At 44.0% G+C, this 12942-nt stretch overlaps 1 pseudogene; it reads left to right on the forward strand.

The window, feature by feature from the left end:
• Window positions 1-2088: 2088 nt before the first annotated feature.
• LOC122328106 lies at window positions 2089-3875 on the forward strand (annotated as a pseudogene).
• Window positions 3876-12942: the final 9067 nt, after the last annotated feature.

A 12942-nucleotide genomic window follows, 5' to 3' on the forward strand; every position in this document is an offset into this window, starting at 1 on the left:
TGGAAACAAAGACTTTTGAGGTGACAATTACATGAAGTTATCATTATATCCAGTAGATGGCTCTGCTGGATCACTCAATAGCTCAGTTGGCATTTCCTTGAATTTAATATATAATGATTGTTAGTAAGAGTTACAAAAATAATGATGAAATACATGAAAATAATGAAAATGTAGGAAATAAGGAGATTAGTTTTCAAACATTGAAACGTCGAAGAAGTAACGTGGGTGTTGTATCACAGATCTTTAGAAAATAGGAAGGAGGAAGTAAAGTGATGTCATCAGTTTAATTTTTATTTCAACATTAGAGATGATTTTCATTATATTTATTCTGCATTTTGTTTTTGACTGCTGTACATAGCCATGGGAATGAGCAGTTTTGTGTATTTATAATTAATATAAGTTATAAGTTGTCATTTGTCACTTGTCATTTGAAATACGGGACTAAGTATGTACAATAATTTATTTAAAACAATAATTTTCGTAAAAAATTTCCATCAGGAAGCTATTTGTAGGCCTTACTCTTAATCTGAGTTTATCTTAACTAGCAGTGACGGCAACATGCAGAATCTTTAATTAGACAAATATTTTGTATCTATTTTCGCTGAAACAATATTAACTGTATATGACGGTTGACCATCTCAGGTGATTATGTGCGTTAGTGAAATTTGAGTTCATCTTATATGATCTTTTAGACATACTGAAAGCAACAACGGACCGTTTAGCTCAGATTTAACATGTTTTATTAAATGAAATGTGACTGATAAAACTGTGAACTCACTGCGAGCCAGTGTATTCCATAACATCTCAGGTTACAAATGTAACCATGGTTTCTCTAGGGAATGAGACGCTCCATCACAAATGCTTTGGGAACGTCTTCAGCGTGAGCCGCTCTGAACCCACGTGTGAAATCTGTCCAATGGGGGGGAGCCATGTCATGGACGAGATGACGTCACCGACCAGGAAGTATAAAGTCACGCTCTGCGAGGCCTGCGCCTCTGTAGTGAAGTAAGCGCCGGCAGGGGTGTGGGAAGTATGGCATCGGGACACAGCGTCTCGTTCCCTAGAAGAATTTGTAACCTGAGACGTTCCTCTTCAGGAACTCGAGCTGCGTCATAAACGCTTTGGGAACGAGATGCCCACGCCGCCATAGTTCCAAGGCCCTGCCTGAAAAGGGGTCCTCAGACCACCCATCAGGATAAGACAGAGGAGCCAGGGGCGGCCCTCATGTCTAGATTGTAAAAACGGGCAAAAGTGGAGGGCGTGGACCACCCAGCACCCCCAGCACACCGCTAAGATAGGCCTTGGAGGCCGCCATTGCCCCTAGTTGAGTGCGCTCTGACCCCGAGAGGGCATGGGAGTGCAGAGGCCTCATAGGCCAGGTGGATAGCCTCAACTATCCACCTGCTAATAGTCCGCTTAGCAGCAGCAGCACCCCTGTTTGTCGGACCAAAACAAATGAGTAAGTGGTCCGACCTCCATGAGGCGCAGTTCTGTGCACATAAGTGTCAGTGCTCGCACTGGACACATGCAGTTGGACTTTTGCTGGTCTAGGTCCTGGAAGGGGGAGGACAGAAGGCCTGCAGTATGATCGGTTGCGGTGTAACAGAGGGCACTTTAGGTGTATAAGCCACTCCTGGGTATACAAAAGCCTTGGCCTTGCCTGGGGCAAAGTCCAAGTAAGTAGGGGCCACTGAGAGGGCCTGTAGATCTCCCACCCTCCGAAGAGAGGTGATGGCGAGGAGAAATGCTGTCTTATAAGATAAGACAGGTAAGGGAACGTCTTCGAGGGGCTCGAGGGTGCCTTACACAGAGCCTCTAACACACATGTGTCAAACTCACGCCCCCGCGGGCCACATCCGACCTGCCTTGTAATCATATCTGGCCCATAAGATCATTTTACATTATTGTTATTCATGGTCCATCGATATAAAGCGCTGATAACACAATACTGCACAGAACTACAGATCCCATAATCAATATGGCATAATGCAACGCTTCAGCTGCCTTGCCGCATACTTCTCGCGTCAATTAAGTCTAGCTATTACAAGATATTATGAAGATAGCCGTTAGCCGAAGATTCCAGTCACGATGCCAAAAAGAAAAGTTGATTCTGAAAACAGAGCCTTTAATAACCGATGGGAGGCTGAGTATATGTTTAGTGACATTGCGGTAAACCCGTATGTCTCATTTGTGGAGCTAATGTGGCTGTAATTAAAGAATTCAATATAAGGCGGCACTTTGAGACAAAACAAGGATAACCTGAAAGACCTGGATTCAGAGCAGAAGAAACCAGAAAGCAGAAGAGTTAAAGAAGAATCTAGCATTCCAGCAGACGTTTTTTAACCGTGCAAAATCACAAAGTGAAGCTGCTGTGAAAGCAAGTTTTATCGTGGCAGAGGAGATCGCCAAATCAGCTCGGCCATTTCGGCCATTTTTAATTTTTGAAGAGCTGCATGATCAAGGTGTTCGGCGTGTTATGTCAGACAAAAGCAGATGCTGGCAAATATAAGTCTGAGTAGAAATACAGTTGCTGATCGAATTTGTGAGATGGCCACTGATCTAAGAACACAGTTGAGTGAAAGAAGCAAAGACTTTGTGCCTACTCTCTTGCTGTGGATGAAAGTACTGATATGACTGATACTGCACAACTGGTTATCTTCATCCGTGGCGTGGACTCCAATTTGTGCGTAACAGAGGAAGTAATGGACATTAAATCGATGCGGGACAACGACTGGAAAAGACAGTTTTGAAAAGCGTATGTCAAAGTGTAACCGACATGAAACTGCCCTGGGACAAACTTATTGGACTTACAACTGATGGCGCGCCGGCTATGTGCAAAAAGTGAACTAGTGGGAAGGATGCGAGTGAAGATGCAGGGAGAGAACTGTACTGGAGAGTTAACAGCATATCACACTGCATCATACACCAGGAAGCACTATGTGGCAAAGTCCTGAAGATGGACCATGTAATGAGCACTGTAACGCATAAACCGTAAACTTTATCTGAGCTAAAGGGTTAAATCACGGCAGTTTTAGGTCCTTTATGCGGGAGATAGATTCAGAGTTTGCTGACATTCCCTATCATACAGAGGTGCGTTGGCTAAGTCGGGGGAAAGTTCTCAACAGAATTTTTGAGCTCAGCAACGAAATCTGTCAGTTCATGGACAGTAAAGGAAAAGACTCCACCATTTTGAGGAGGAAAAATGGAAGTGTGAGTTAGCGTTTCTGGCTGACATAACAGCTCATATTGCGCCTTAAATCTGCAGCTCCAGGGGCGTGACCGCATGATTACTGACATGTATGACGCAGTGAAGGCATTTCAAGTGAAGCTGCTTTTATGGGAAACACAAATGCAACAGTGCAACTTGCCTCACTTTCAAGTCAGCACAAATGTGTTCCCCAAAACGCACTTTGCCGACAAACTGAGCACACTACGCACTGAGTTCGCATGGCGTTTTAGTGACTTTGAAGCACAAAAAAAGAGTTTTGAGTTGCTTACGCAACCCATTTGCCGTCGATGTTGAAACTGCACCTGCGCAGATTCAGATGGAACTGATTGAGCTGCAGTGTAATGGGACACTGAAGGCAAAGTACGACACTGCAGGACCCGCACAGTTCATTCACTCCATCCCTACATCAATGCCTCAGCTCCGTCTTCATGCGGCTCGAACCTTGTGCATGTTTGTGAGCACATATCTGTGTGAGAAGCTCTTCTCAGTGATGAAGATTAACAAAACAGCACACAGAAGTCGTCTCACTGATGAGCACCTGCTGTCCATCCTGAGAGTCTCTACAACACAGGACTTTACACTAAACGTAAACAAACTCGTTGCCAAAAAAAGATGCCAGGTATCCGGCTGCGGTCAGAGCATATAATCAGATCAGAGTCATAAGAGCAAAGAAAACTGAATGATTTTAATTGTTATTGCTGAAAAGCACACATTTTATGTATATTTCCAGGTTTTGTAGCATGTTCATATTTCTAACTTGTATAATTTTGACAGGAGATATTTATCTTTTGGGATATTTAAGTTTATTTTTTTTATATACATTGACATAGGAGCAAAGGAATTTGAATATTATATTTAACAAGATATTTTTATGAAGAGCAAAAAATTAAATAGAAGTAATTTAAGGTTTAAGTTTGTTTCAGAATAATATTCCTGTCTGTTTTTATTCATACTTATGTTCCAAAAACATTTAGTTTTAGTGTGTTAAATAAATGTTTATCCTGTTAAACCACGCGACCTAAAGTGTGTATTGATTTTGGGCCTTGTACAACTGAGTTTGACATCCCTGCTCTAACACCACAACCAAATCCCAGGGGAACTCTGGTCCGCACTGGAGGTCTCATCCTCAGCACACCGTGGAGAATCGTGTAACTAATTTACATGATTCCTCCACGGTGTCAGCTCCCATATTGAGATGCCCAGGAATGTAGGTCGCTCTCAGCGAGTGGATTTTTTGTCCTGGGACCACACAAGGATCTGGTGCGCCAGCTTGTTCAAGAGGCGCAGCACGCAGACCTCCCTGGTGGTTGATGTAAGAGACCACCGCTGTGTTGTCGGTGTGCACCAACACATGGTGACCTCTCAGGTGTGGGAGGAAGTGCTTCAGAGCACGAAATACAGCTAACATCTCTAGCAGATTGATATGCCACCCCTGGTGGTGATCACTCCACAGACCGTGGGCCGGGCGCCCATTCAGCACTGCGCTCCAACCGCAGTTAGGGATGCATCTGTGTATAAGCGAGATGCGGCGACAAAAGCTCCCTAACATTGGGCTGATTCAGGAACCAAGGTTTCCTCCACAAGTCTAAGGCCACGAACTGCACCGGCGTGACACTTTGATCTTGCGGTGGGTTTCCCCCTCGGGAGAACCCCTTGGTCCTGAGCCACCACTGTAGGGTCTCTCATGTACAGCAGGCCAAAAGGTATCACGTTGGGCGCAGCTGCCATCAACCCCAGCAGTCTCTGATACTGCTTGACAGTGAATGACTGGCCTTCGCCCTTGACTCTCTCTCGACTGATGTGAGGATCGACTGCACACGAGCAGGAGACAATTGTGCCCACATCGTGGTGAATCCCACACCACGTGTAGGTATGTGGTCCTCTGAGCGGGGCGCAATACACTCTTCTTGGCGTTCAGTCTCAAATCCAACTCCCCATGTGAGACAGAACAACATCTCGATGTTGAACTGACATCTGCTCTTATTGAGCTAATATCAACCAATCGTCGAAATAATTGAGTATGTGGAGTTGAGGCGATCAAATTCAATGCATTTACATTTGCTGCGTTAACGCTTTTGAAGGTGCATGTATATGCCCTTTGTGTATTACTGAAGACTTATTATTTGTACTCTTCATCTTTGTGTGCTCCTACAGTTTCCTTTTAGATACCAATTAGATGTGTTTAAGATGTTTAGGATCTTAGATTGCCTGCACTGAAGTCCAGATCAACTTCATGGCCACTGGAGCTGATCGCAGACAGTCACAAATCAAGCTTGCTTATAGTCTAAGTGAATCTACTAAAACATCGCTCTTGGTGTGATTTGGCACCTCATGGATGACGGAACAAAAACTTGTCGGAGCCGCAACTCTTTTAATACACTGATAATAGCATGCTTTTGAATTAACGTTTTAATTACAAAACAAGGATCTTGAACTTTGCACACAGCATACCCGGTCAGAAAGTCAACGCATTTCCACCCCACCCTGAAAGAGCAGTTCTTGCACTTCCTCAGAAAAACAGTATATTCCTGTAAACGGTGTTAGCTAATCTTAAACCTTCACACGTCCCTAGACATACGGTTTTATCAGCGAGCCAATATTCGTCTAAACTGTCAGGAGAGGAATGGGCAAAATCAAAATTTATCTTCTGAGCCTAAGCATCTACTAAATTTACAAAAAGCATTTAATAGCATTCAACGTTCATTGTTACAGTTGGTTTTAAATCTAAAAACAGTACTTCCTCTAAAACAGCCGGATAAGGTACTCTCAACTTTAGACAGTAAAACAATTGTAAGGTTGAGTCATGTAAGTGTTTAGGGGTACGGGTAAAAAAAGAATTAGCTTTTACTAAACACATTGACAAATTGCTGAAGAAACGAAAACCAAAATTGGAGTTCTTGTATTGTTTAAGAAACTGCTTATTTGAAGGTATGTGCCACACGAATTGGACATCACTGGACACACATATACACACACACACACACACACACATTTTTTTTTTGTAATGCATTGTGTTCATTATAATTAGGGTATTCTTAATGCATTATGTATTATAAATAGATTTGATGTTCTAACAAGAAATATAGCAACAAAATGTGATGTGAGATTGTCCTCACATTGTAGAGATCTTATACAATTATCTTATAATAATGGTTTTCTAATTTGAGTGCTACGGTTTTCCCGGGAAATTCACTGCAGTACAACCCACGCATGAAATATAATTCTGCAAGGAACCCCAATACCAGGTTTTCAAACGTAGATGACAACAAAGGAGCAAAGAAAAAAAAAATGCAGCTTACATGCATTAAGATCAGATCAGCAAAGCATTTTTTTTATTTTTAGCTAGGAGAATGTATGTACCTGTATAACAAATCTTCTCTTCACTGCAAGTCTCTAAAGCCCCAAAACACACTGTACGATTTTAACATCTAAGATCATTTATATTTCAACATTAGATCTATTGTATTTAACACGCATTAAGTTTTTATATAATTATACGAATTGACATTTCTATTAAAAATTTGCATCTAAAAGTTGCATCTAAAATTATAGGCGTATATAACACACACTGTTGCTCAATATTTAATTACTGCTTTCAGGCGCAAGGTGTTTTTCATTTGCTCTGAGAAAACACAAGCAGTATGTTTAACATGGATATGCAGACGGTTGTTGAGGTAATGAACAATTCTGAACGGAGAGGCTTGAATGTGGCTTTTGGTTCTTTATTTGTAGTTCTTTATTTTTAATTGTTTAAGTTATAGTTATAATTACGGTGCAGGATCACAAATCAACCAAAGACCAAATGGGTTCCAGTCAAAGATTAAAGGTTGTTAACTTCCCTGGAAAGCAATCTTCAGTCCTGTCTGGACACAAGATAAAAAGTGGTAGGTGACAGTCTCAGTTATGCATAGTCTTCTACTATTATTGGTCTGGTTGTAATTACTCTTATAAGTAAGTAGTGTGCGAGATCAATCCTAGTGTTCTAGATTAATAGCTTAAATATATATTTCAGATATTCAAATTTCTGGGTGAAGTGGATGTAATATACCCGCTGTGGTCTTCACAAGGCAGGCAATCATAAATGACTTAAAGCGGTCAACTGGAGAGATGTAAATGAGAAAACAACATTGTGAAGTGCCTTTTTATTCCATTTTAAGCCTTTCTTGAAACTTTCTTGAGCGTGAGGGTGGCAGAAAGAGCCCACAATATAAATAAATATATAATAAAGCATTGAAAACAAGATTATTCAGAAAGCTCTTCTCCTTTTTATCATCATCACCACTTTACGTCTCGCTTCTGCTCTTCTCTAGCTTTCATCCGATACAATAAATGAATAATACATGCACGTGAAGCTATCTGAAGCAATATGTATCGTGAAATAGAGCTATAAAAAACTTCCTTTGAAATTGACTGAAGTGCTGAAGGTTTTCATTTCCATAGCACTTAAAGCGTTACAAGCGAAGCTTCAAATATAAGACTAATCTAACCTCAGAAGCTCCACGCAAGTCAATAGTGTCATTCAGCTAAATGCAGTTCAGTGTTGATTCAGTTCAGCGATATGCAGCTGTACAGAAAGCATCAGTGTCAGCATGTAAAATATAGTCTGATATGTGCTTTGGAGCCTTGCTTGAACAGAAGGAAGCAGTGTGGACACTTGAATAATATCATAAAAGAATTTCTTTGCAAAAAGAAACTCACTTTGAATTGCAAATTTTATTATCTCTATTTGTAGAACATAAAATGTTGAAAACTGAATCATGAACAGAAAAGTCAAAAACAGCAGTAAGTATGTGACGTGCTGTAAGAGATTGAATTTGCATTTTCATTCAACCCGTCTGGCACTTTTGTAAGGCAAAAGACACAATAAAGCTTTTTGGTTAACTAGAACGCTATAATATCTTAATTATATTTTTATATTTGTCTTTTAAAATCACAAAAGCAAAACAATGCAGTCATTTTGAAATATTTCAACTATTCTAGGGCTGTAATTTAGAGATTTTGGAGCAATCTGATATTTTTTCTTGTGTCCTTGTGTAACACCGATGTGGTGGCTGTATTCTTTCAGAGGTGTGTAGAGCTCTCCAAACGTACAATAACATCAATGACAAAATTTCCTGCAGGAATCCACAGAAACAGAAGTGTGAGGGTTCAGCTCCAACACAAATTAAACAAACTCAAAGGTTCACTCAGTGTCATATAAATTTGTAATGGCTGCTAAACTGTCCTTTTTCAGCCTTATTCACAATTTAAGTGGAAAACTAAATTAAACATTCTGGCATGATTTCTAGTTTTTATTCTGTGTGTCTTACCCTTCACCCACAAGCCTGAATAAACATAGGGTAAAGGTGTCAGAGCTTTTGCTTGAGATGCTTTATTTTGGCCACTAGAGGTCCCTATAGAGCCTCATGTCTGCATTTCGTTTCTAATCAGTGCAACTGCTTTCACATGTGCCTTGTTTTAGCCTATGTATTTAAACAGAGGACTTTCTTTGGGTTCTTTGCTTGGATATTGATGTTCCTTAGCCAGTCCTGTTGTAAGTCTGCTCTAGAACGTATCTTGACAAATCTCTTGTTTCTATGTTAAATTAAGCTTGTTTATTCTCCCTGAATTTTGGAGATGTTTTTGCTTTTTTGGACTGATGATTATTATTTTTGACCTTCTCTAAGAAAAGGGATTTTTGTTCCCATTGCCTTTTCTCATTAAACTTGGCTGAGTTAATCCAAGAAGCGCGTCTCACTATTGGGTTCAACTGTCTTCTGTGGCTCAGAGGTAGAACATAAGACTCTCCTGCCAGAGACCGGGTTCTAGTCCCAGTCCTGACAGAATATCCAAGCCAACTATGAACCCAGAGACGCCTAAACCTGAAGAACTCCTTGCCACAGTGGCTCAGCATGAGGCCTCAGTCCAACGGCATGAATCAGTGTTGCTGCAGCAGGAGACCTTGATGGTTAAACACTCACAAGTGCTATCTGATCTCATGACCTCTGTTCGCCAGATCTTTGACCGCTTGCCTTCTACCTCAGCGGCAGGCGTCTCGCCCCAGCTGCCCCTGTACCCCCTCTGGATTTCCGAGTGCCCACTCCCTTACTGAACCTCGCCTACCTCCCACCACAACGTTTCTCAGGTGATCCCAGTGCATGTGATGGTTTCCTGACTCAGTGCTCTCTCTCATTTGAATTGCAACCATCTTCCTTCCCCTCAGATCGGGCCAAGATCGCATATGTTATCACCCTCCTTTCGGGCAAGGCTCTTTTCGTGGGCAACAGCAGTCTGGAAGGCCCAGACACCTTTCTGTTCTAGTTATTCGGCATTTGAAAAGGAGTTCAAGCGGGTCTTTGACCACCCCTCAGTGGCGGCAAGCCTCTAAGAAACTTCTCACTCTTCGACAAGGTAATGGCAGTGCAGCTGATTATGCCATTCAGTTTGGACAGTTGCTGCAGGGAGGCGGCTGGAATGATGAGGCCCTAATGGTGTGTTTCCTGAATGGTTTGTCAGAGGCAATCAAGGATGATCTGGCTACCAGAGAACCTGCTCACGATCTTGAGACTCTTATGGATCAAGCAGTTAGGTTGGATAATCGTCTGAGGGAAAGGAGCCTGAACCGCCCACCTGGTTACACATTCTCTGCTAGTCCGTCTTTGCCTCAAATGTTACCCCAAGATTCCTCGGAACCCATGCAATTGGGTAGGACTAGAGCTTTCCCCAACAGAACAGAGATCGTCGTATGAGAGATCGTTGTTGCCTCTATTGTGGTTTACAAGGTCATTTTCGCTCCACCTGCCCTGAGCTTTCGGGAAACTCCCCGTCCCGTACAGGCAAGGAAGGACTGTAACGGGAGTTACCCACACGACTTCACCTTCCAACTCTGGATTGCTCCTTCCCATCACTCTCACATTTGGAGACCAGAAACACCAACTCCAAGCTTTGATTGATTCAGGAGCTGCTGGGAATTTCATAGATATTTCCCTTGCCAAGAGTCTCAAGATCCCTAATTATTCCCTTCCTGCCCCTCTAACCGTCACAGCCCTGGATGGAAGACCGTTAGCTCCAGGGAAAGTAACTCACCTCACCTCACTGCTTGGTCTTATCGTTTACCAGCACCAAGAGAGAGTGTGCTTTCACCTCATACAGTCTCCAGAGTTTCCTGTTATCCTCGGTCACCCCTGGCTCCTCCAGCACAATCCACACTTTGACTGGTCCACTGGCGCAGTCCTCAGTTGGGGTCCCACCTGTCAGACTACCTGCTTAGCCCAGAACTCCCTTGACCCTATTCTCGAGTCTCAAGAGTCCCTAGATCTGTCTCAAGTACCTGCCCAGTACCATCACCTCAAAGCAGTATTCAGCAAGAGGAAGGCCACCTCCTTACCACCTCATCGCCCCTATGACTGCGCCATTGAGCTACTCCCAGGAACCTGTGCTCCCAGAGGTCGCATATTCTCTTTATCTCCCCCCGAACGAACTGCTATGGATCAATATATTAACGAAGCCCTTGCAGCTGGTATCATCCGGCCATCCACTTCCCCTGCCGGAGCTGGGTTTTTCTTCGTTGGGAAGAAGGATGGTGGACTTCGGCCATGTATTGATTACAGGGGTCTTAACAAGATAACTATTCGAAACCGCTACCCCTTGCCACTAATGGTTACTGCCTTCGAAATACTGCAAGAAGCTTCCATCTTCACTAAGCTTGACTTGCGCAATGCCTATCATCTTGTGCGCATCAGACAAGGAGATGAATGGAAGACCGCATTCAACACGCCCACGGGGCACTATGAGTATTTAGTTATGCCCTTTGGTCTCACTAATGCCCCTGCAGTGTTTCAAGCCCTTATCAATGATGTTCTCTCGCGACATGCTCCAACCAGTTTGTGTTTGTCTATTTAGATGATATCCTCATCTTCTCGAGTTCCCAAGAGCATGTAAGACATGTGAGTAAGGTCCTCAGGCGGCTTCTTGATAACAATCTTTATGTTAAACCGGAGAAGTGCGCATTCCACGTGACCGAAGCGCACTTCCTGGGGTTCATCATCAAGCCTGGAGAGGTACAAATGGACCCTCAAAAGGTTCAAGCTGTCGTGGACTGGCCCTCCCCCTCATCAGTAAAAAAAGAGGTACAGCGTTTCTTGGCTTTGCCAATTTTTATATAAGTTCATTCAGAACTTCAGTACTGTAAGCGGCTCCTTTGTCTGCCCTAACCAGAGGAACACAACCGGTTTTTCGCTGGGGATCTGAAGCGAGTTGGCGTTTGGGAAATTAAAGAGCCATTTTACCTCTGCACCTATTCTCATTCTCCCTAACCCAGATAAACCCTTTATTGTGGAAGTCGATGCTTCAGATGTAGGAGTTGGAGCAGTGTTGTCCCAAAGGAGAGGACAACAAGCTGCATCCTTGTGCATTCCTTTCCCACCGCCTTACGTCGACTGAAAGGAACTATCATGTAGGGGATCGGGAGTTACTGGCTGTTAAGCTAGCGCTGGAAGAGTGGAGGCATTGGCTTGAGGGGGCTAAACACCCATTCCAAGTACTCACCGACCACAAAAATCTGGAGTATATTCAGCAGGCAAAACGACTCAATCCCCGCCAGGCACGCTGGTCCTTATTTTTCAACAGATTCCAATTCATCTTATCCTACCGTCCAGGTTCTAAGAACCTTAAACCTGATGCGCTGTCCCGAGTATATGTAAAATCCCCTCAGGAGGATTCTATTGCGTCAATAATCCCTAGTTCCAGGATAATTGCTCCTATCAGGTGGGATTTGGAAAATACGGTAAAACAAACACGTCTTCCACTGAGGGAGCAGAGGCCGGGGATCCGGGGGGGGACTCGACCATTACCCTAGCTGAGGTCACTGAGGTGGTTGAGAAGCTCCTCTGTGGCAAGGCACCAGGGGTGGACGAGATCCGCCCGGAATACCTCAGGTCTCTGGATGTTGTGGGGCTGTCTTGGCTGACACGCCTCTGCAGCATCGCGTGGACGCGGGGGAAAGTGCCTCTGGACTGGCAGACGGGGTGGTGGTTCCTCTTTTCAAGAAGGGGACCGGAGGGTGTGCTCAACTATAGGGGATCACACTTCTCAGCCTCCTGGGAAAGTCTATGCCAGGGTACTGGAGAGGAGAATCCGCCCGATAGTTGAACCTCGGCTTCAAGAGGAACAATGCAGGTTTCGCGCCTGGGCGTGGAACACTGGACCAGCTCTATACCCTCTCCAGGATGCTGGAGGTTCCTGGGAGTTTGCCCAACCAGTCTACATGTGTTTTGTGGATTTGGAGAAGGCATTCGACCGGGTTCCTCGTGGTGTCCTGTGGGGGGTGCTCTGGGAATATGGGGTAAGGGGCCCTTTGCTAAGGGCTGTCCGATCCCTGTATGATCAGAGCAGGAGCTTGGTTCGCATTGCCGGCATTAAGTCAGACTTGTTTCCAGTGCATGTTGGACTCCGACAGGGCTGCCCTTTGTCACCGGTCCTGTTCATTATTTTTATGGACAGGATTTCTAGGCGCAGTCAGGGGCCGGAGGGGTCTGGTTTGGTGACCACAGGATAGCTTCTCTGCTTTTTGCTGATGATGTTGTTCTGTTGGCTGCATCTGGCCAAGACCTACAGTGTGTGCTGGGGCGGTTTGCAGCTGAGTGTGAAGGCGGCAGGGATGAAAATCAGCACCTCCAAGTCTGAGGCCTTGGTCCTCAGTCGGACAAGGGTGGCTTGCCCCCTTCAGGTTGGTG

This window comes from Puntigrus tetrazona, chromosome 22 (genome assembly GCF_018831695.1).
Source record: "Puntigrus tetrazona isolate hp1 chromosome 22, ASM1883169v1, whole genome shotgun sequence".
Classification (NCBI taxonomy): domain Eukaryota; kingdom Metazoa; phylum Chordata; class Actinopteri; order Cypriniformes; family Cyprinidae; genus Puntigrus; species Puntigrus tetrazona.